We start from the raw sequence: 23,879 nt of genomic DNA on the forward strand, positions 1-23,879 counted from the left end.
TCGTAGATCTCCCAGTGAACAGGGTCTACCACAGGCCTGAGCGAAACCCCTCAGTAACAAAGGTGTCCCCTTGAAGCAAAAACAGCTTTGATACCAAATGTAGGTTTTAACCCCATACAGAAATTACCTACATACAAATTCTAAAAACACAGAAAATAAACAATGCGAGAGCATAACACATAAAATACATATACACAGAGATTTTCCCCTGGATCCCAAAATCGAGACTACCAGCTTGATTTTTCATTATGTTCCTTTCAATGTTACAATATATATTTATACATGCCGAAGCATCCAATACCATGGACCGAAAACCATCACATCCAAAACCATGGACCGAAAATCATCATGTCCAAAACCATGGAATGAAAACCATCGCATCCAAAAGCATGTGCGAAAATCATGCACAAAACCATAGGTAGGACCCCATAGAGGGGGGTTACCTGCACCCCTCGAACCCCTTTTGACCCCCGCACTACGTAATCGGTGCAACAAAGGGGGGGCTCCACCCTCCCTTTAACCCCCTGGTTAACTACGTGGGCTAGCATGGAAAGAATATAACACAACCCAACACTTTGAAGCCTTGGAACTTCACTACATCACTCTATTTGTACCATAAACCAAAGTCTTTTTTGCCTCTTAGTTATCTTAGAACATGTTTCATTTCTTTCTAGTGAAGCTTGGTAGGATCCACCATGAACTGACTAAGTTGGTTCATTGCAAAACAAATATCGGGCCTTGTGTTCACCAAGTGCATCAAGGACCCCACCAATTGTTTGTAGAGAGTGCCATCTATTGCCTTACCTATGGAAGCATCCTCTTTCCTCCAGTTATTACCTAGAGGAGTATCCATGGGGTTGCAATCCTGCATATGGAATCTCTAAAGGATATCAGAGGTGTGCTTCCCCTGTCCAACAAATATCTCTCCATCTCCTTTCCACACCTCCAAGCCAATGAAGTAGTGAATAAAACCCATATCCTTCATATCAAACTCTCTTGCAAGGTCCTCCTTGCAATACTGGATCAACTTGTCATCTTCGGTAAGTATCAAATTATCCACATAGAGAATTAAGATGAGCAGACTGCCATATACCATAATGTAGTACATATTGGCATTTGCTTCACTCTTAGTGAAGTCCAATCCATTTATATATTAGTATATGTGAGTGTACCAAACACAAGGTGCCTGCTTGAGAATATAGAGGGCTCTCTTGAGCCTAAACACATGTGTCTCCCTGCTAAAGGTTTTGAACCCCTCAGGTTGATCAATGTAGATCTCTTCCTCAACCACTCCATTGAGGATGTTAGAAAATCAAAAAGGCAGAAATATTTTCCTATGTTGATAATTACTTGTGATATTCTTATGTTCTTATTAACTTTATTTTGTTCTTATTTTATATTTTTTTTCACCAAGAAATTATCAATAGAAAAAAATGGAGATCAGGGACACCAAATGTAGGCAAAAAGTCAGGGCTAAAACCCCTATATAGGGGAAAACCCAGCCAAGAACTCTTCCTTCGATAATTCAGATTGAGAGGGACCAAAACCCTAGACCAATAGACCTTCCTCCTCCACCAAGTCAGCCTTCCAAGATTATGTAGTAGTCTCTTCTTATCCAACAACTTTAGCCTAGCAACAATCCATAACTTCAACTTCCTAGTTACAGAATTTCAACCCCCAACAACAGAATTTCGGCCTCCCAGTAACTAAAAAATTTCAGCCCCCTTCCAGCAGCTGCACAGCTTCACACGTGTGGGAAAAAGAGAGAGAAATTCTACTTTTATGCTTGAAATATTCCTCCTTCTTCTTTTTTTATCCTTCTTCTTCTTCTTCTTCCTTGAATTTCACACTTTTTCTAGCCCCATAAGTTGTAGATCAAACTTGTTGTGAGAGTGACAAATGAGGTTGAGTTGTTGCCTTTATATAGTGATTTTGTTGAATAGTTTTAGGTAGACTTGTCCAGTTTGATACCAACTTGGTGGAGGAGGCCTAGAAGACTTATTTTAATAGAAAATAAATTTCTTTCTTGACAAATAATTCTCAAGAAGGGTTCTTTACATTATGACATAGACAAGGACACTTGACATAAACCCTAGAAGCCTACAATGGAGGCTTTGACCTAAAAAGAATGACCCAATCATGAAACCCATGCTTTAATAAGTCAATTTTATTCTCTTTATTTTGGAAAATACATTAGATTGTGACTTAAATACATTTATGAAGACCGAACATATTTACATTCTTCAACACTCCCTCTTGACTAGGGAGGTATTCATAATTACAACCATATATAGGTACATGGAAATTCTCAAAAACACATGAACTATAAAGAGTTTAGGTGCACTCAGTGCCACGGACTAGATACCTTACCGGGGTTATCTATCCAGGTGGGACTAACATGGACTAAATTTTTCATCCACTCTAGGTACCATCAAGCTTACTAACTAACCATAAACCCAAGGGTCTAGGTGTTATCCAAGGTTAGAGCTCCAAGGCCAACGCCACCTTCCCTCTTCAAGATCAGAACATAAAACACACATAGGCCAACCATATTTCCTCCCAAGAATCCACCATTAGATGCTTCATCTCTCCCTATAAAACTAAATATATCCATTTTTCCAATCATCCTTCTAGAGTGTTTAACCTTTTTATGGAGAGATTTACTTGTACAAACAGAAACCTCAATCAATAATAAACTTTCAAATATACAAAAATGTACACGAACCTTTGAGGTCGAGATGCTGCTTTTATCAACAAGTCATCAAATACATCTTGTCGAAAGCTTTCTTCTATCACTTCTTTCATTTCTTCAACGACACCAAATACATCCTTAGATCTTCTTAGGTCCTCTTCTTTAATTCAAGGTGTTCACTATCATAATGTGCCCTCCCTCTCAATTGGGGAGATGTACCCTTTCTTCTATCGATGCTCCTTCTTAACTTAGGAAGATCAACTACTTTCTATTTCTATAACTTCGTTAAGGTCATCTTGATCATGTTCATATGGACATCATGCATACCTGCAAAACTTTAATAGCAAGTACAACCAAATATATATATATATATATATAAGCATGAAGTTAACATTATTAAAGTTGTGGAACCATCAAACAATCAAATACTTTAGACATCAAATACCTAAATCTAGTTATGTTCACAATCAGTAAGAGACATATACTTCTAAACTTCACATTTTTTTGCTAGGGTTTTGTTACAAACCCTAGACTGCAACATAAAGCAACTTAGATTAGTCTCATTATATCTAGGGCATCTATATTATTTTTAGAGATATATGACAAATTCTACGATGATCCATTACAAACCCTAGATTCCATCTTAGAGACACAAAGCCTTAGATATCAGTTATTCAATCAAATAAAAATTATATTATACATATAATGTTTTAACAATGTTAGACTTTATGAAGGTTTGATGCAAACACTAGACTAAATCATATCGAAAGCAATATCATCATATCCTATAATATCATACTTCTACTATGGATTTGTTACAAACCCTTGAATAGACTATGAGCATCAACAATTAGGTTAGCATATATACATATCTAGGATTTCATAATCATGCATAACCATATCACAACAATATCTACTAGGAAAACCCAAGACACAAATATCAATACATTAAAGTTATACAACAATTGGATGAACATACACTTAGGGCTTCATTCCTAGGATCTTACTATAGACATTACAAGGTTTTGGTCATAAACTCTAATTTACCAAACCCTAAAGGTTTAGGGCTTCATATTAACAACAAACCCTAAAGGACTAGGGTTTCTATTATAACAATACCAAGACTCTAAACATCAAGAGAATAGAATTTCTAGACTTCATCATTAATCATAAGTAGACTAGCATTTCATAGCTATAGACATACCCTTAGGTTAGGGTTTTATAGAGAACCTTTTAGGGTTCCATATGAATGATCAAAATATAATGAGGGTATATTAAATCTAATGATTAATTACCCAAATAAGAATCTCTTATGATTCAAAAACCTATACATAATGATGTTAGTAATGTAGAGAAAAATTTTAAAAGAAAGGATGATTATTCCCTCTGCATGAAGAGAACTTTATAAAAAAACTTGTAGTTTAAAGACATATCGTGAGTTGTTCTTAACAAACCTTGTATGAAAACCATTATTAAAGGGTGGGCCTTCTTCCATGCTTCAAGTCTATCCTTTGAAATCTTCTCCATGATCCTTGAGCAATTAGCAAGCTTTCCTAGCCAAAGAAAAATATAAAAAGAAATGTTATTGGCATATAATACAAACACATCTTGATAAGAGAGGGAAACCAAACATAAAATATAAGACAAGGAGTAAGATACCTATCTTTGGTAACATGGTGAGGGCTCCCTCTTAATCCAATCTTGAGGGATACCTACAACTTTATCAAAATAAAAGGTGTTCTAACAATACCTATTAGACTTACAAATTCTAGAGATCAAAACATAAATGAAAACAATTCAAAACTTAGAATAGAAGACCAAGGGAGGATATGTGTAAGGGAGGACTTAGTAGTATAAGTCCTTGACTTTTGATTATTCTTCAGCCTTATTCTTCTTTGGCGGTCCTTCATCGATAACATTTCTTTATCCCTATTTTGTTTCTTATTTCTTGGATTTTTAGGACAATTACTCTGGTAATGTCCCAACTTTTGGCAATTGTAACATTCAACCTTGTATAGGTCCATTTTATTCTTTGGTAATTTGAACCTCTTGAAGGTTCCCTTCCTTTTGTGATGAGCATAGTAAGCATTTGAGGTGTTTTCTTCTTCATTCTCATTTTTGTTGTTTACCATCAATATTATGGCTTCTTCTTGGCTATATGCTTTCCACATTTGTTAAAAGGTTGGCATATCCTTCCAACTATTGAGTCACGATGCAAAGGCATTCCAAGATTTAGGTAGTCCTAGAAGGGAAGTAATTATTAACTCATTTTTTGGGACAATTTCATCTATTTCTTGGATTTCATCCCTAATTCTAGATATCCTTATAAATTATAATGAAACAATTTCATCATTTGTGATTTTGACAGTTTTTAGTTCATTCTTGAGGCTTTCTATTTTCCCAATGTTCTCAATTGCGAATAACTTGGAGAGAGCCTCATACATTTCTTGAGCAGAATTTATGTTGGATATGTATGGAATTAAGTTATCCTTAACTCCATTTATTATTAGATTCATAGCCATGATTTCAAGTTCTCTAAACTTCAATTTATCTACATTACTTGATTCATCAGTAGGCTTCTTGACTCTTCCTTGAACAAGATTTAAGACTATTGTTTTTGAGAATGAGATCTATTCTCTTTTTACAGGCCCTATAGTTAAAGTCCCCTTCTAGTTTGTTATATGCCTTCAATGAGTTTTTCATGTTGATATATTCTATTTCTGACCTTGAAACCCCTTATTATCCTTTCAATAGATTTTCAGACTGCCTTTTTCCTTCCTTCTTTCACCTTAGCTTTGATATGATCTTAGAAAATCAGAAAGATTTTCTTATGTTGATAACTAATTTTGATATTCTTATGTTCTTATTAACTTTCTTTTTATCTTCTTTTATCTTTGTTTCATCAAGTAATTATCAAAAGAAAAACATGAAGATCAGGGACACCAAATGTAGGCGGACAGCTAGGGATAAAACCCATATATAGGGGAAAACGCGTTCAATAACTCTTCATTCATTAATACAGAATGAGATGGACCAAGCCCTAGACCAATAAACCTTCCTCCTCCACCACGTCAACCTTCCAAGATGATGTAGTAGTCTCTTCTTATCTAGCAGCTTCAGCCTAGCAACAATCCAGCACTTCGGCTTCCCAGTTGCAAAATTTCAACTCCCAGCAGCAAAATTCCGGCCTCCCAGTAACTGCAGAATTTCGGCCCCCTTCCAACAGTTGCACAACTTCACACATGTGGGAAAGAGAGATAAAATTTCAAATTTTATGCTTGAAATATTCCTCCTTTGATGTCCTTATTTTTTTTCTTCCTTGAATTTCGCACTTTTTCTGGCCCCAGAAGTTGTAGATCAAACTTGTTGTGAGAGAGTGACAAATGAGGTTGAGTTTTTGCCTTTATATATTGATTCTTCTATCCAGTTTTAGGCCGACTTTTCCAGTTTGAAGCTAACTTGGTGGAGAAGGTGTAGAAGAATTATGTTAATAGAAAATAAATTTCTTTCTTGACAAATAATTCCCAAGAAGGGTTTTTTACATTATGATATAAACAAGGACACTTGACATAAACCCTAGAATCCTACAATGGAGGATTTGGCCTAAAAACAATTGACCCAAGCATGAAACCCATGCTTTAATAAGTCAATTTTAATAATAATATATTTTTATTTTATTTCTTTAGGAAAACATATTATATTGTGACTTAAATACATTTATGAAGACCAAACCTAGTTACATTCTTTAGTAGAGGAAGGAAATATTAACATCTATTTGGTGGATCCTCCACCTCAACTATGCTTCCAATGCAAGTATGGTCTTGATAGATGAGTATCTTGCCACAGGGGAAAACATCTTCTCATAATTAATCACCTCCACCTGTGAGAATCCTTTGGCCACAAATTTGGCCTTGTACTTCTCAACATTTCCATCAACTACATGTTTCACCTTATACAACCACCTGGAACCAACAACTGACTTGTTCTCAGGTTTGGGCACCACCTCCCAAACATTTTTCTTCATGATGGAGTTATACTCCTCCACCATGGCATCTACCCACACCTGCTGGGAAAAAACCTCTTCAAAAAAGATGGCTCAGAATCTATCAAGTTTTTCATGAGTGCCATATATCATGTATATCTATTTGGTGATATCCTCTATCCACGCAAGGAGCTAGGAGCTCCAACCTACTCTTGAGCTTCCTGCACCAATCTATCAACCATATTGGTCCTCTTCATCCCTTCTCTAGAAGGATATGTGTGAGTGGGTGCCTCCACTTGACCTTCTCTCTGCTCCTTTAAATGTGGCTACTCCACATCATCCTCCTAGAATGTACTCTTGCCTTTAAGAAAGATGTAACTCTGTGGATCTGATTGAGGCTCCTCCATTGGAGCTAGAAGCTCCTCCTCTGGTGGTATACTTAGCTCTCGCTCTAGATATCTCTTCACGATTTTATCTTCATCAAATCTCACATCCCTCCTCATTACGGTCATCCTAAGTGAGGGCATGTACATCCAGTAAATATGAGTTGTCTTAGAATAGCCCACAAATATCTCCCTCTCTATAGTAGGCTCCAACTTTTTCCTACTATATTTTAAGACATGACAATAGACTATGGATCTAAAAATGCAAAAGTGGGACATTTGGCTTGCTCCTAGTGAAAACCTCTTCAGGTGTAATCATTCTAAGAATTTTGTGAGGGCTCCTATTCTACAAGTAAGCAGTTGTATTGCAAACTTATGCCCATATGAATAGTGGCAATCCTTGGCCTTGCAACATTGCTCTATAAGCTCCTACAATACTTCTAGTTTTCCTCTCTGCAACCCCACTTTGTTGTGGGTTGTGGCATGAAATCAACTCCCTTATAATACTCTCCTTGGCACATAATTATTTTAAGGAATTAGAGACATACTCTCCTCCATTATCACTTCTCAAAGATTTAATTTTCTTTCCAGTATCATTTTCAACTAAGGATTTAAATTCAACAAACTTTGAAGAAACCTCATATTTCTTCTTCATGAAATAGATCCAAGATTTGTGAGAAAAATCATCTACGAAGATCACATAGTACCTATTCTTTGCATTTGAGACCATGGAGAATGGTCCACACACATTTGAGTGAACCCACTCTAAGATGGGTCCAGCTTTGCTATCTCGGCCCTAGAAGGAGGATTTAAGATATTTTCTGAGATTTCATCCCTTACAAACATCATGTTGATAAAGGGTGCATTTTGGAATTTCGGTGGTGATTTTATGCATTATTTTCAAAGCTCCATGGTGTAGGTGTCCCATGTGCCTATGCTAGAGCTCTCCAACATCTCAGCCTTGAACATGTTTTCCCTTGCTACTCAATGCATCACATGCATCCACCTCTATCTCGTAGAGATTTTAAACCTGAACACCAATTTGTTTTACTTGTCTAGTAGCAACATGTTTTAGATAAGCCTTCCCTCTACTGAACACCACATCATATTCTCTATCTTCAAGTACAGCTACAGAAACTGTATTTTTCTTTAGACCAAAAACATATATTACATTCTTTAAGTGAATACGGGAACATGAATCCCTCTTAAAGGTGACAACTCCAATCCCTTTGGTACTATACCTTCCATCATCTCCAAGATCTATGTGTAATTGTAGGTCCTTCACCTCTAAGTTGTTGAAGAACATCCTTATTTCCTATCATATGAAATGAAGCAATCGAATCTAAGTACCATACACTACTTCATACAGTAATTTCCATGCAAGTAATAAGGGTGAAATCCAACTTGAACTGTGATGTGAGAGCATCTCCTCCTACTCTTGTTGTAGGTTTATTACTAGATTTCTTGTGTGGACACTTGGTTGCATAGTGTCCATACTCATGGCAGTGAAAGCATTTAATTTTACTGAGGTATTCCTTCTTTCCATGGTTGCTGGATTCTACCTTACCTTCAGCCTTATTGCGTTTGTCTTTATTTCCTTTTCCAACTAAGGAAAAGTTTTCTTCCTCATTATTTCTATATGAGACCCCATCTCTTGTGTTTCTTCTAATCTCCTCCTACACCAAGTTAGACCAAAGTATCTCCCAATCTGAGAGTTGGTCTCTTCCATTAATTGAATCCTTATAGTTGTTCCAGGACTTTGGAAGACCAAGCAATGCTAATCTCATGCATTCATATGGTGGCACAATCTCTCCAAGTCCTCCAAGTTCATCTCTCACTTGAGTGAATCTGGATAGGTATTAAACAACAATTTCATGTTTAGTCATTTTGAATGTTCTTGAGCTTATATTTTAATGTTAGCCTCCTGGTATCACTGTTGGTTTTGAATAGCTCTGTGAGAGTTTTCCAAATTGCATAAGAAATCTACTTTCCATGAAAATTCGAAACCACATGCTCTCTGACTCCCTCTAGGATAATCCTCTTGGATTTAGCTATATATTTCTTCCATTGAGCTATTTTTTGTGCATCTAATGTTGTTGGTTTTGGAATATTAGTTTTTGTGCTCTCTAATACTCCATTTTTATCCAGCACAACTTCCAATCTTGCTTTCCAAGAACAGAAATTCAAAGTTCCCTCCAATGCATACTGAAGTCTCAATCCATTGAAAGACATTGTTCCTGCACTGAAGAAATACTTGCACCACAAATATGTTATTCGAAATTTCTTTGAGAGATTATCGATAACCCGGTTTCTATGTAGTTTTCAATAGCTTTGATACCATGTAGAAATAAATTGAGATTTGCAACTTCTAAAGAAATCAGACTAAAATCAATAGACACAAATTTCTTATACTAAATTCTACAGAAGGAAAACTGATAAAAGAAACACATGCAATCATTCAATCACAATGAACACAATTTTTTTTCTAGGGAACGAAACTAGGAAAAACCCCTCCTCTGTTTTAATTATATTAGATGAGAACAATGATCTATTAAAATGATAGCTCAAATTCTTGAAGCTCAATCTGCACTGCAATATCGATCTCCTCCTGACTCCGCTCTGGCCAATACTTAGCCAAAATAGGCCTCTTGCTTCCTCCTATTTCCTTGCACAATTCCTGCTCCTAAGGAATAGGGAAGCTCCTACTCCTTGCGCAATTTCTAAGAAAATTAGCTCACCTACTACATGCAAACACTGTACACTCACTAGTATACAATAATGATTATGTTATGCCTTTTCTCTCCAACTTCACTAGGAAATTCGAATTGCATGCATAAATAAGGCTATTTTTAGTAGATTGATTAGTTAATTGAGAGCTAGTTGAGTTTAAAACAGTCACAACTACTCAATTGAACTCATACTGACTTTATTCTAGACTAGAGCTCAAATAACTTACTTTCACTCAAGATAACACCTCTAGATATCTAGATATTAGCCACTAACTTGCACACAACTCTACTTATAGCACATAAACTCGAATTGACTGACTTAACTGAGTGATTTGGCCATGTCACTCCTGCTAACTACCTTCCAACTCATCCTGCTGAAGTGGAAATTCAAATTTCTTCATTTAACTAAAGCACAAGTCAAATGAATTTTTTTCTTCCTACAATTTAACATGAACTTTCTATTTTCCTTCCATTGATAAGAGATTGTAACAAACTAAATTTATATAAAAATAAACACAAATAATGTAAAAACAACAAAAAATATTAAATGATTAATTAGTTAGAAATTAATGAAAATGTACGTGAAATGGTACTTACCTGGCTATATATACAAGATCCTCATTCTCACTGTATCATCATTCTCATTCATAAATTTAATATATAATATTTGTATCCTCATGGATATCTTTATATTCCAAGTCTTCTGGAGTAATTAATCTGAAGAAGGAACTTTGTTCACTTCATTTGGTATCAGATTAGTTTGATCCTTTGGTCACTCCACCGTTGCACAAAGCCACGCTCTCTGATCTAGGCCCTTGGCCATCCAGGTTTTGTCAACATTTTTGCCGTTGAGATTGAAGCATTTTGCTACACTTTTGGGAGTTTCTCCATCGCTAATTCGTCAGAGGCCTTTGGCCATTAAACCAAAAAAATAAAGAAAAAAGGAAGATAGTCAAAGAAAAAAAAAGACATATAAAGATTAAAAAAAAGTAGAGAATGTAAAGTTTAAAAAACAATATTAAAAATTAAGAAGGTTATGTGAAAGCATATCTCTTTATATAAGTATAAAGAGAAACATTCAAATATATATAAGTGAATATAAGAAAAGGGAGCATAAAATTTTATTCCTTAGTGGATTAAAGGGAAGATATATATTCTTATAAAACATAAAAAGGTGAATTTAGAGAATATACCAATTGATAGCTAAGTGTTTACAATCCATCAAATTAAAAGAAATTTTATATATTTAGATTACATAATACCTTAAGTCATCTCGACAAAACAAATGGGATCAATCATTGAAAAAAAATGATGGAGCTCAATTATAAAATGACAAACAAAGAAAGGTTTTCCTATAATGGTCTTTCAGTTACAGATCATAGAGTAATTACATTAAAACGAAGTATCAAGGAAGAGAAGTTAATGTCACTATCAGCCCAAGCAATGATAAAAAATATATCAACATCAACTTGGCAAATTAGCTATTAATTCCAAGTCTAAGCAGTAGTGTAAAGAAAAATATTTTTGACCAAAAAGAGTATAAAATTAGTGATCTACAAGTAACAATATGTCATTATGAGTATATATCTCAATTTCATGTTGTAAGGATGGATAAAAAGGTAGACATCATACTCGGTCAACCCAAGTTTAAGGATTTGGGTACATTCATGTTAAACATAGAGAAACAAGTTTTGATGTTTCCTTATAAAGGGAAGATGGTCACTTTTTGAGACATAACAAGTAAATCAAAATCAATAAAATCTTCATTAGAAGACCTTAAGGATATCTCAAACTTGATGTTTCAAGATAACGAAAAACTATATCAAAGAAGAAAAAAGAGCTTGAAGAAGTTATCTGCAGTAAAGACAGAAATTTCGCGCATGAGAGATCACCAAGAAAAACTACTCAAACAAGTCAAGAAAGTTAAAGCATCAAAGAAGGAATTCAAGGAGCGTTTATTAGAATAAGAAGAAGAAAATTTGTGTTTAAAGAGCCTTAACCAAACATTAGTAGAACAAATCAAGTGTTTAAAAGACGAGAAGCGTGAAGGCCAAAATAAAGTTGACTGAGAGAATGAGGAATGCTTACGTCTCAAAAATCATAATTAAAATCTGCTCAAACAGGTTAAAAAACTTAAGAATGAAAATAAATCATTGATGAATAGGTTCAAAGAACTTGTCGCAAAGGAAGAACCAAAATCTCCAGATGTAGCAGTCCAAATTGAAGAAACAAACATCAATACCACTAATTCCGCAGTTTAGGCAAATCCAAAACCTATTGAAGTAAAAATGTACTCAGAGGTTGTTGTTCAAATAGAGGACAACCTAAATAAGGATTCAGTAGTTAAGTCAACAACAACAATTCCTGATGGAAATCAGGAAACTGCCATAAAAACGTTTAAGGAAGTTCAAACAAGAAAAAATCCTTATCTACATATGAATCACAAGAGTAGACGCCTTAATAAATCTACAAATCTATATGACGTAGAACATAAACAACAAACTTATGTTCTGAATAATACTGAAGTGAGCTCAATCCAGTCATACGATAAATATTCACCACACAGCTCCAAGGGTTAGAAGATTTCCTAGAAGATTAATCTAGGATGGTCCGATCCATTTTCAGTACGACAATTATGTCTATCGCTCAGAACATCATATCGTATTGTATAAACAAAGATGAAAGCTCAGAAATAAGAAGATATGCTGATCAACAAAAGAGAATTGATCCTTCATCAGTAAGCTTTGAGGACAAATCTTTTTGAAGGGGAAGGCAATGTAACAAACTAAATTTATATAAAAATAAACACAAATAATGTAAAAACAACAAAAAAGATTAAATGATTAATTAGTTAGAAATTAATGAAAATGTATGTCCCTAAAGGACATAACTGTTCGTGAAAGGGTACTTACCTAGATATATATACAGGACCCTCATTCTCATTGTATCATCATTATCATTCATACATTTAATATATAATATTTGTATCCTCATGGATATCTTTATATTCCAAGTCTTCTCGAGTAATTAATCTGAAAAAAAAAAGGAACTTTTATCACTTCAAAGATGTATTTTATTCAAATTCTAGCTATGGAAACATGAAAGCCTTAATTGAAATAATATTTTGATTTAATATTTACTCTTTTATACAACCATTTGTTGTACTTTTCCTTTTGTCTTAGACTATTGAGTTCTTTTATCTCTCTCCAGGATGTAGAAGAGAAACTGAGCGATGAGGATGTATGGTCTTCTTGGGCCTTTTTAATTTATTTTAACTACTTGAATTCTAATTTTTATTGTTGTTAGTTTATAGAAATGATGCAAGTGCTAAAGATTGAAATTGAAAATTATAGAAGAAGTGCCCAAAGAGTCCAAGAAAGTTGTAAGGCATACATCTGGTATGTACTTAATCAAAGTATACGCTTTTTACTTCCTTTTAATGTAATGCTTTACAATCATTGTCATCATAGTTTTTAAAGATACAAGTGTAGGTACTATCTAAAATAACTTAAAAATTGACACATATAAGGATTTAAAAACATAGTTGTTGGTCACTTTGATTGCTTATCGATTCAAACAACCAAGTGCTATATAAATTTTCAACCCAGGGAAGTCTATTTATTTCAAAGGCAATTGCGTACTATATATACTCAATCTTAAAAGCAATGGAAGTTATAGTAAAAACTAATCACACCTTGCTTAAGCAAACTGAAGCTCCACTCTCAGTTACAGCAAAAACAATTTATTGCAGACAGCTACCAAGAAGGCTTAAATTCATTAAAGAAGTAATCTAATAAAAAGAATCAATCTGCAAAGGAAAGCACTAAATATGTTGCAGCAGAGAAGAGGACCCTATTCCCAGAATGGGAATCTTCAGCACCTGTTTTTGATCACCACACTGCCAACTCACTCTGTAAACTCAATTTCCAATGAAACACTCATGAATGAACTGTGGATAAACTAAGTAGTGCAGCAATCAATTGGAAAGAAAACAGAGTTTCAGCAATAGTGTAAAAACAATATTCAGAAAACAGTACTATTAACAAGGCATGGGTAAAAGACACACTTAACACACTGCAGAAATATAGTGGGTGAATCTTGTGATGAAGGTGGGCCCTGTCCTTCTCACAAGATTCCCCAGGAGACGAGAACTAGAAAGAAATGTTCAGAACAAGATTTTATTCATCTATCAATATGTCATGTTACAGAAAAAGGATTCCAGTTCTGTTCCTTCAACTAAGCCCTTCCCCGCAGTCTGTTCATCCCCCTCTAATGTAGATGTCTCCTCTTTTTAAAGAGGAGACATCTATTACAATAGATTACATTGTAGGTCCTATTTTAACCCTTTATACAAAAATAGGGAAGTCAATTTTCCCATCAACAAAATGTTGTTACAATAACACTGTCTTTAGATCATGATCGTTACATCCAGTGTAACAGCTCCTTCGGTGATCTTCTTCTATTGCTGTCAAATCTAGACCGCAAATCACAACTGTTCAGTCACGAGATTTGCGCATCGTTCCTACTGTTTCAGCAACTGTAGAGGTAATCTTGCAATCTCCAGGTAGTTTCAGCAACGTGGACTGCACATCGTTCTTTAACCGTTCAGCAACTATCAATTCAATGATCAACAATAAAGATAGCATAATTATATGTAAAATAATTAAACATATAGTGATGAGAAGAAATATTGTGTACCTTTGGAATAATTGGGTTAAAACAGTAACAAGGACTTTATATATAAGTTGAAAAATGATGACATCATAACAAAATGTGTGGTCAAAAAGATACAATATGAGGTCCTAACAATAGCCTTCTATATCAAACTTGTAATGACATATAAATCATAGTGTGTGCCTTACTAAAACAAGAATTGTGACTTTAGGTTAGTGTGAAATTTGTGGCTCATTAGAAGTTGAACATCTTTTCTACTAATAGACTAATATTGCTCATGACCTATCATCACAATATATTACGTACTCTGACATTAGTTGTCTTGTCAACTTATAAAATATATATTAACACACATAAACATGATTTTAACATTTCCATAGAGTCACAAGAAACTAAGGGTTGATTTCTATTGAGAATCAATTCACTCTTTTGTTTTGGAAGTTGATTGGAGCAACATCTATCTATGTAGTTTTGTAATGGATTGTATTGTATCTCCTTAAATGAAGGACGATATGATATGAGTTAAGTTGAGTGCAAGATGGGGCACACTTGAAATATGGAATATAGAACATGTTAAGAGTTGCCTCTTCTATTTATATTGCTCCAAATGGTCTTCCTACTCCACAACTATATTTCTATGGAGGTAAGGTACCTTCTTTAAAATTTAAAATGAGTATGGATGCATTTTGCCACCTTGCTACTGATATAATTTGTACTTGAATTTTGCAGGACATAATCCATATGCACCAGAGACTGATGGATATCAACATTCTGCATTTGTAAATGACATTGGATATCATTTACCAGTAAGAATCAGTTCTTGGATTTGGTTGTTAATTACAGATAATTTCTGCAGAAGTAGCATCTATCAAAGCTTTCACACTTTCAATTTAATAGAGTTATGTCATTTTAATGGTAGATGATTTTAAAGATATGAATAACATTTTAATACATGATGTATATTCTGAAGGTTTTATGGTTTTATAATTTCCTTGCATGCTTTTCAACATGAGGTTCTACTTTGTTTTATCCATCAATTGATGGTGGTTATCCTCCCTAGACCTTCTACAACCCTCGATGGATGTTGATTCCAAAATTCAACACATACAATATTTTTTATAGTCATCAGTTTCAACATCCAAGCTTTATTTATCAACAAATACCTTATTCAGAGAGCCAATATTGGCCATTTCCTTTAGATGTTCCTCCAGCAGAGGTTATTATGCCAATGTTAGAAGATTTGGGAATACATGGATACAATTGTTGAATCCTAATTCAATGTTCTTGGCCAAAATTAACATAAAGGTCAAAGACATTTTTGGGAGGTGAAATTTTTTTTTTTTTAATTTCCAGCTCTATCGTAATTTTTGCGTCTAAACATTGCAATTTCAACACCTAAACGTCGCAATTTTGATGCACAAACATCGCAATTCCTACGCATAATCCCTCGCAATTTCAACACAGTAACATCACAATTTCAAACGTTTAAACATCAAAATTTTGACATCGTAACGTCGCAAGTTCTAAAGTCTAATTATCACAATTTCCATGTCTAAACATCACAATTTCCACGTCTAAACGTCGCAATTTTGATGCCTTAATGCGACGACAATGTTCGTCTAAATAACAACACCTTCCGACATAAATGACCATCAAACTTGCGACGATCAAGGAGAAGTTGAAAATACGACTGTGAAATGTTTGATGTTTAGCGAAAGCTATTTCTTTTCATTATAGCTTACGATCTGCTCGACGCAAAAAAAGAAAAATAGTCATCACAATTTAGTGTTATATGTAGTAGTGGCATAAAGATGACAAAAATAATATTGCAACAAAGGTAAAGAAAAACTTTTTCCCTGGTCCCTCTAGAAAGGTCAGCGCATCTGACTATTCTTTTTTAAAATATCAATCTGCAGGATGAGTCCTCTTAACTCCATAATCAATAGATGATCAAGGGTAGTCAACCCATGCTCTTGAACTAGAGGATGTCAATCATTCCAAGCATGTGAAATTTCATCCCATAGGTCACCCCAAAATAAAATCTCTTTCTTGATCAACCAGCGGGCTTGGAAACGAGGAATCTCTACAACAAACAAAACCTACAATCTTAGACTCTAGATTAGGAAATATGCTATATCCCAACCTACCTTGTTGCCCCCAATACCAACAAATCAAACTTGCAACCATTTTCCAACCCAACCCAATTCTCTTAAAGATGAGTGATTCCAACACTAGAAACAAGCGAGACAAGGAGACAATATCACATAAACCAAATTCCCTTCAAACCTATCAAAGTACTAGGCAATCATCATCCAATGTCAAAAAAATACTTTCCACAAAGCAACACCCTCTAAAAATTGAACCACCAACTTAGCCACGAGCTCACTACCCTTGGTGGCCACCTTAGTTATACCAAGCCCTCCCTCATCCTTGGGAATCATACACACATCTCATGGCAGCAAAGGGAGGTCCCTCTCTCCACCATACTTAGACCACAAATACTACCAAATAATCTACTCAAGTCAAAACTATGCCTAAATAGGGAACCAACACGAAGCATAATAGACATGCAAGGCTTGAAGAATGTGTTGAACAACCATTAGCTTCCTAGAAAAAAGGAAATCCTTGTGATGCCAAACGCGGAGTTTGTTTTGAAGACATTTTAAACACCAATCCCACATAGAGATTATCAACAAACCCAAACCAAAGTGGATACCCAAATATCCAACAATCGCGCCAATGCAAATGTATGTCCAAGCTAAAAGGATCCAATTTGGCAAATAATCTAACCCAACCAACCAAAGGTCTATCTTATGGTCATTAACCACAACACATGAGGTAGAGAAAAAAGTGTCCAACCATGAACAAGCCCCATCAAGTACAAAACCCAAAAAATAGCATATATGAATTGAAAGACCAATTAACTCAATCATAAGCTTACTTGAAATTTGTATTTAGGAAAAGGTATTGCTAGTTATATACTAAGTTGACTCCAATGCCTCCTAAGTTGAAATCATGGTCTCACGAATAAATATCCCCTAAAAAAATTATGTATTTTCTCCTATCAAACTACATACCGAGCAAACATGGAATCCTCAAGGCCAAAGCCTTGGAAATAATTTTGTAAGTAACACTAAGCAAAGTAATTGTTGTCTAACTCTCGATGGTGTTTGTAGTTGCATTATTAGGAATAAACTTAATAAAGCCTTGATTGACAAATTCAAAATTCCTATGCAAAGCAAACACTTCAGAGGCTAGATAAAAAGAATCCTCTCCAATTTCATCTCATGTGGCCTTATGGAATTCACTATGGAACCCATCACTACCCAACAACTTGTTATTCTTCATCAAATTTTGTGCACCAAAAAGCTCCTCCTTTGAGAAGTCCCTATCCAACATGTCTTGATCACCACTAGAAACCTTGCAAATAACAACCCAACAAGAAGTATTTCTAGCAACTACCACTTGATCTATGTGTAATGTCCCTTTTTGGAAAATGACCCTTAGGGCACAATTCTAAACTAAGGTTTTAACAATATGATAAGATTAAATTTCAAAATAATAATGCAACATTCATCAATCTATATAAAGTAAGGATCCTTCCATTTAGTGTACCATTGTAATAAAATATAATCAAACAACCATATATTCTTCAACAAACTATATACATTAGGGCTAACTGTCCAATAGACAACAAACCTATAGAACACAATGATGCACCAATAGGGCTATGATTTCAACTAGTTTATGCTCACAGATAAAACTATCTAATTCTATTAGATAATGGCTAGTTTCCACATCTATTCTAACCTCAGTTTAACCAAAGCTAACCAAATTGGTTGTTGTTAGTTCCCTTCATTTTCTTAGCTACGTCCCCATTCCTGGTTACTACCTTACTAGCCCTTACTACCTTAACGAGGTGAACTTCATCCCTCCTATCACCCATGATAGTATGATGTTTGGTTCATCCTCCTCTTTCCATCACTTATTGTCTTTGTGTGAGGGTTCATATCCCTTCAGATGCCTCAAGGAATTGATTTGCTTCCTTAGGTGGTGATATGTTGTTGCTACAAACTCAGAAACCTTCGCTACCACGAAGGACGAGGTTCCACATTCCTTTCTGCCTCAAAGCAATAATACATTTCCTCCTCGCTGCCACAACCAACTTAAACTATTCCTCACTTACCTTACAGAGATTTTGCTAACACCATACCTCAAAGATGATTCACTTCCACATACAAGCCTCAAAAGTTTTTTTTTTCCAGAGAGAAGCCTCAGAGTTGATTTGTTGCCATAAATAAGCCTTGGAATTTACTCATTGTTACAGAGACTTCTTGGAGATGATACACTGCCAACAATAGTATTTCAGAAGTATCCTACTACCATAGAATGATATACTCAATCCCTTACTACTGTTGAGAAATCTAGGGGCAGCAACATAAGATGATTTCTCTCGCTTTGATAATTGTTTGTGATGTATTTTTTACTTCAATTAATTAGCTTCTTCTTTCTCTTGATTATTATTAGTTTTTTTCTTTATCAAACATCTATCAAACCATAAATAGCAATAAGACAAAGGACACAAGATATAGGCAATCAATCAAGGCCAAAACCTCTCCAACTCTCAGAGGAAAACCCACAAGAATTCTTCTTCTTATAGAATCTTCAATTGACGAATTCCAAGACCTAGACCCTTGACCAAAAATCCCTCCAAGACCAAGTCAAAGATTCTTCTTTATGAACTTCTCTTCCTTCAAGTCAACGTTGGTCAAACTCATTCCACAACTTCAAATTTTGGCCCTAGTTCAAAATTTCAACTTCTTGTTGCAGAACCACAATTTTGGCTTCTTCTGCAGAAACCCTAGGTCACACGTGTGGCTTGAAAATGGACAAATTTGCCTCCTTTCAAATTTGATTGACTTGACGTCCTTTCCTTAGAAATTCAGCTTGTTAGAGAGACCTTTCTTGACCCAGAATTCGACCCTTGATGATGACTGCAATTTTGGTACTTGTTGTTGTAGAAGGATGCCCTAATCCACTTCGCACGTGTGAGAAGAATACCAAAAACAGCTATGAAATCGATCTTTCATCTCTTCCTTTTTGTCCTCCTCTTACTCGCACTTCTCCTTTTCTTTGATAGAACTTGAGTGGGTTGTGTGTGTGATCTTGAATGAGGTCAACTGCCCTATATATAGGCTTCGTGTCACTCCAAATTGGTCGACTTGTCATTGTCTCTAGTCCGACTTGTTGTTTGTGCAGGTTGACTTGTTCATTACACTTTAATAAGGTCTTGGAGGGTCTTTTGACTCTAATTTTAACTCAAATAATTCTTTACAATACATAACATGCCCAAGAAGGGTCTTTCATACATGACAATGACTATTTTGACTTGTAGACTTAATGACAAGCCCTAGAAGCTCACAATGGGAGCTTGACCTAAAAATAAATTTCCTTGAGCATGGAACCCATGCCTTAAGAACAATAATATTTTTTTTTCTCATTACATCAAATAAATAAAATCATGATTACATATGTCATTATGAAGACCGAACCTAGTTACATATTTCAACACTCCCACTTAACTTGGGAGGTATTAATAATTCATACAAGGTACTTAGACATTCTCAATCTGAAGAATTCTCATAAGAAGAGTCGGATTGGTAACCCATATTTTTAGCATCATATCATCCAGGATTGTCACGTAGTAAGGCCTTGACTAACAACTCTATCTCTCCACAAGATTAGAGCATAATGTTGGCGAGATCAATGATTTATAGACACCATCATCGCTGTCTCTTAAGGAGCATACCCCACCAAGGTGTTCATAGGGTATGTCCTTCTAGGACTATTCTTATCTTGGATTCTCAGTCCTCAAAGAATATCAGTCCTCTACGACTACTCTTATCTTGGATTCCCTACCACATCCTCAAAGAGTATCGGATGCCAGATGCTTACCCAATCCTCCATTATTTCTTCCCAAAGTGAAGAAAAGAATGATGTGTCTATCTTTCCTTCTCAACTAGGGAGGATGTACTCATTCCTATAAAGGAATGTACCCATTCCTACAAGAGGAATGTAACCAATTTCCTCTCATCCTAGAACTTGTCCAAGCTCCCTTTCAACCAGGGAATTGCTTCCAAGCTCCCTCTTAATCAGGGACTTGTGTTCCAACAACAACTCTTTGGTGGAGATCATGGAACTATCAACTGCTAGAAGAGCTCCTCCTTTTGATGTCATGAATTTTATCTTTATCATTATGGAGCCTTCAACTCTTGGGACTTCTTCGTAGGGCATTGACCATCCATCACTTTCATTCATGAACCACGTCAGTCATGTCATCCTTTCTTTCATCAGAAAGTGATCTACTAGTCCATATCTGGCTTTTCTTCATACAATTACCTTTTTCACATCATGTTTCCTTCAAGATCTTCCATCCCTCCACATGAGTACTAGTTGTAGGTGACATCCACAACTCTCTTTCGGTATCCCTGTATCATCCCATCCAGATATTGTTCAAAAAAAAAATGAACATCAAATCAAAATTACCTTTTGTGATGGCCCTTCATCATGACATCTGCTTGTTGCAACATCAACATCCTACATACATATTGACACATCTCCAAGATATTCAATGTCAAGGGTCTTTCTTTACAGACCTTATCAGGGTCTTCATGCCTTCTCTATGGAGATGTCATGGCCAATTCTTCTAGTTATTGGATTTTTATTTCCTTTTCTATGTGACCATAGTTGCATCTTCCATGATCTCCTTTCTTTCTTCACATATTGTTCCCCGAGAACTTCCATCCATGGTTCCTTCATATTTGTTAACCACCTCATATTCCATATGAGGACATATTATGTTGATTTCATCTAGTCAATATGTGAACCGTGCCTTCATGCATCTTTCTAAAGGAGGAGATCCCTTTTCGTTTTTTTAATCATGCTCATGAGATAGAGCATTTTCCCATGCAACTATATGACGACATGACATGCATACATACCTTTTTCCTTCTTTTTGGTCATCTAGGCTTCCTTCAACAACTTCCCTTTCTTGATTGAGAGTATTTCAACCATTTCAACATGTTGTATTCCTTTGTCACCATACCATCATCTTTCTAAACAATGAATCCCATACAAGGTGGAATTCTCAGCGAGACACTTGCTTCCTTCAAGAGAGGTGAACCTTCCAATGAAGATTCCAACAAAGGATCTAGATTATCCTCATCTGACAGAAGCTCCTTTATCATGATGATGATGTATGATGAATTCCTTCTATCATGCTAGATGGATTTATTTCAACCATATGCACTACACATGGTTGCAATGAGGTTACCAAGAGCTACTTCCTTTACATTATCACTGCTACATCCATGTATACTTCTACTTCAACTATTTTTCAAGTTTTTATAATGATATCATGAGCTCTTGCTTCAATGGTATGCTACTATGATGCCATTTCCTAAAATGATGCATCCTATCATGCTTATAATGTTTCATACCATGATAGTTATACTCTAAAATCTGAAGAGAACTAGGTGGAGGACATTATCTCAATCATAGTAGAGATATTTTACTTCCTCTTTCTTTGACTTCTTCTTTTTAGCTTCTTCCACTTCTTCGGTGATATGGGCCTTGTCCCTTCCTCTTTTGTTGTTGTCCTTCTTGAGTTTAGGACAATATTTCTTGTAATGTCCATATTTTTGACAGCCATAGCATTGGATCTTTGACATATTTTTCTTGTTATTCTTTTGAGGACCAAACTTTCTTTTCTTCCTAGCCATGGCAACAAATGCTTGAGCTTGCTCGTTTGATCCTACATCACTTTTTGTCTTTAATCGAGTTTCTTCAATCTCACATAATGACCAAAGTTCATTGAATGGGGTGGCTTCCTTCTTTCCATAGATGCTTGATGTGAAGTTGCCCCATTCCTCAGGTATTGCCATGAGGGCTTCACTCAATGAACCTCTGACATAGCACATGCGTTCGTGGCATACTAAACAATACCGTTAATTTGACTACACATGGGAAAATACCTCTAAAAATCACTTTATTTAATCCCCTACCAATATGAACCCAATACAACTTCCCAATTTAAAAAACCCCTGCCTTAAGTAGATATTATAAGTATCCATTTTTTCATTAATATTTTTTATACCCCTTTATATTTATATCCTTAGTATAGTAACATGATGTATCTCTTATGACCCCACATGCATTCTACAATTTACCTTTCTTTGTTTGATATACATTGTAGATTCATATTAGTTCTCCCATAATGCAAAATTAATTATTCCACACTGAAGCACATCTCACTATGATTTGTGGCATTTAATGGTCTAAAGCACACAAAGATCAACCATGTTTTAGGAAGATTGATTATGTGCTTGTATATAAAATGACATATAAATTGATCTATATGATGATATAAAATCAATGGATGAATCGTTTTGAATACTTTTGCACCAAATAAGGTGTTCAAGTACAATTCTAGATGTTCCCTGTGGATTCTGAAGGCAATCTGTCTGAGGCTCATGTTCCTACTAGTGTTTTAGGCTAGGAACGAAACCCATGACCCAGAATTATGAAATGGATAGGCCATGAATTCAAACTGTAGATAATCATGAATTCTTATTCATGGGTTCATTTTATGTATGATTCCAATACAAGGTGAATGTACATTTTTTCGATGAAAAAGATTAAAATGTTGCAAAATAATCATTTCATTAACCAAGCAACTTAACCCAAAAGGTGCATGAAGGAGAAAAAGGTTTGCCACAAGTAACCTCTAAAATGGTTGCATGAGTAGAACACTCAAGAGATTTTACCACCAAGTGATGGAGTTGTGACAACATGTAAAGCATTACCATGGGAAGAAGCCTTATGGATTAAGAAGAAAGGTTAGGCTTAGGTGCAGTTAGGGTTGGAATTTGGATTTCTTTTTACCAGTCAGACAATTTTTTTTTGACATTTTGGCTCATGATGCTTCCCTTCAAGGAATGTTATGTTTTAAATTTCACCATTAAATAGAGATGTTTTAATAATAAATTAACCCTTAACCAATAACAATTTGATTAAAAAATTATCCTTCAATTGTAGATTTTGGAAATTATTTTCGAATTTGGTGGATAGGAATTTCTTTTGGACCTAGCTCTTGTTTATCAAATTCCAAAATATTCCCAGAATCTATAATGGAGATAAAGATAGGTCAAAATCAAGGGTGGCATTTAAGGCAACTAGAAGTTGGGGGATGGTAGTGATTTGGGATCAATGTGTGTTTGGATTCAGATTTAGATTGTTATAGTTGTGAAAATGTTGTAGTGAAATTGCTTTAGAGGTTTTTTAATTATTAATTTTGGTTAAAATTTGTTTAAAATTGATCAATTTATCAAGGTGTTGAAATCACAAGTTTTATTTGTGAA

The sequence above is a fragment of the Pinus tabuliformis genome, chromosome J (genome assembly GCF_031772625.1).
Source record: "Pinus tabuliformis cultivar Carrire ecotype Pingquan chromosome J, CPIR1, whole genome shotgun sequence".
NCBI lineage: Eukaryota > Viridiplantae > Streptophyta > Pinopsida > Pinales > Pinaceae > Pinus > Pinus tabuliformis.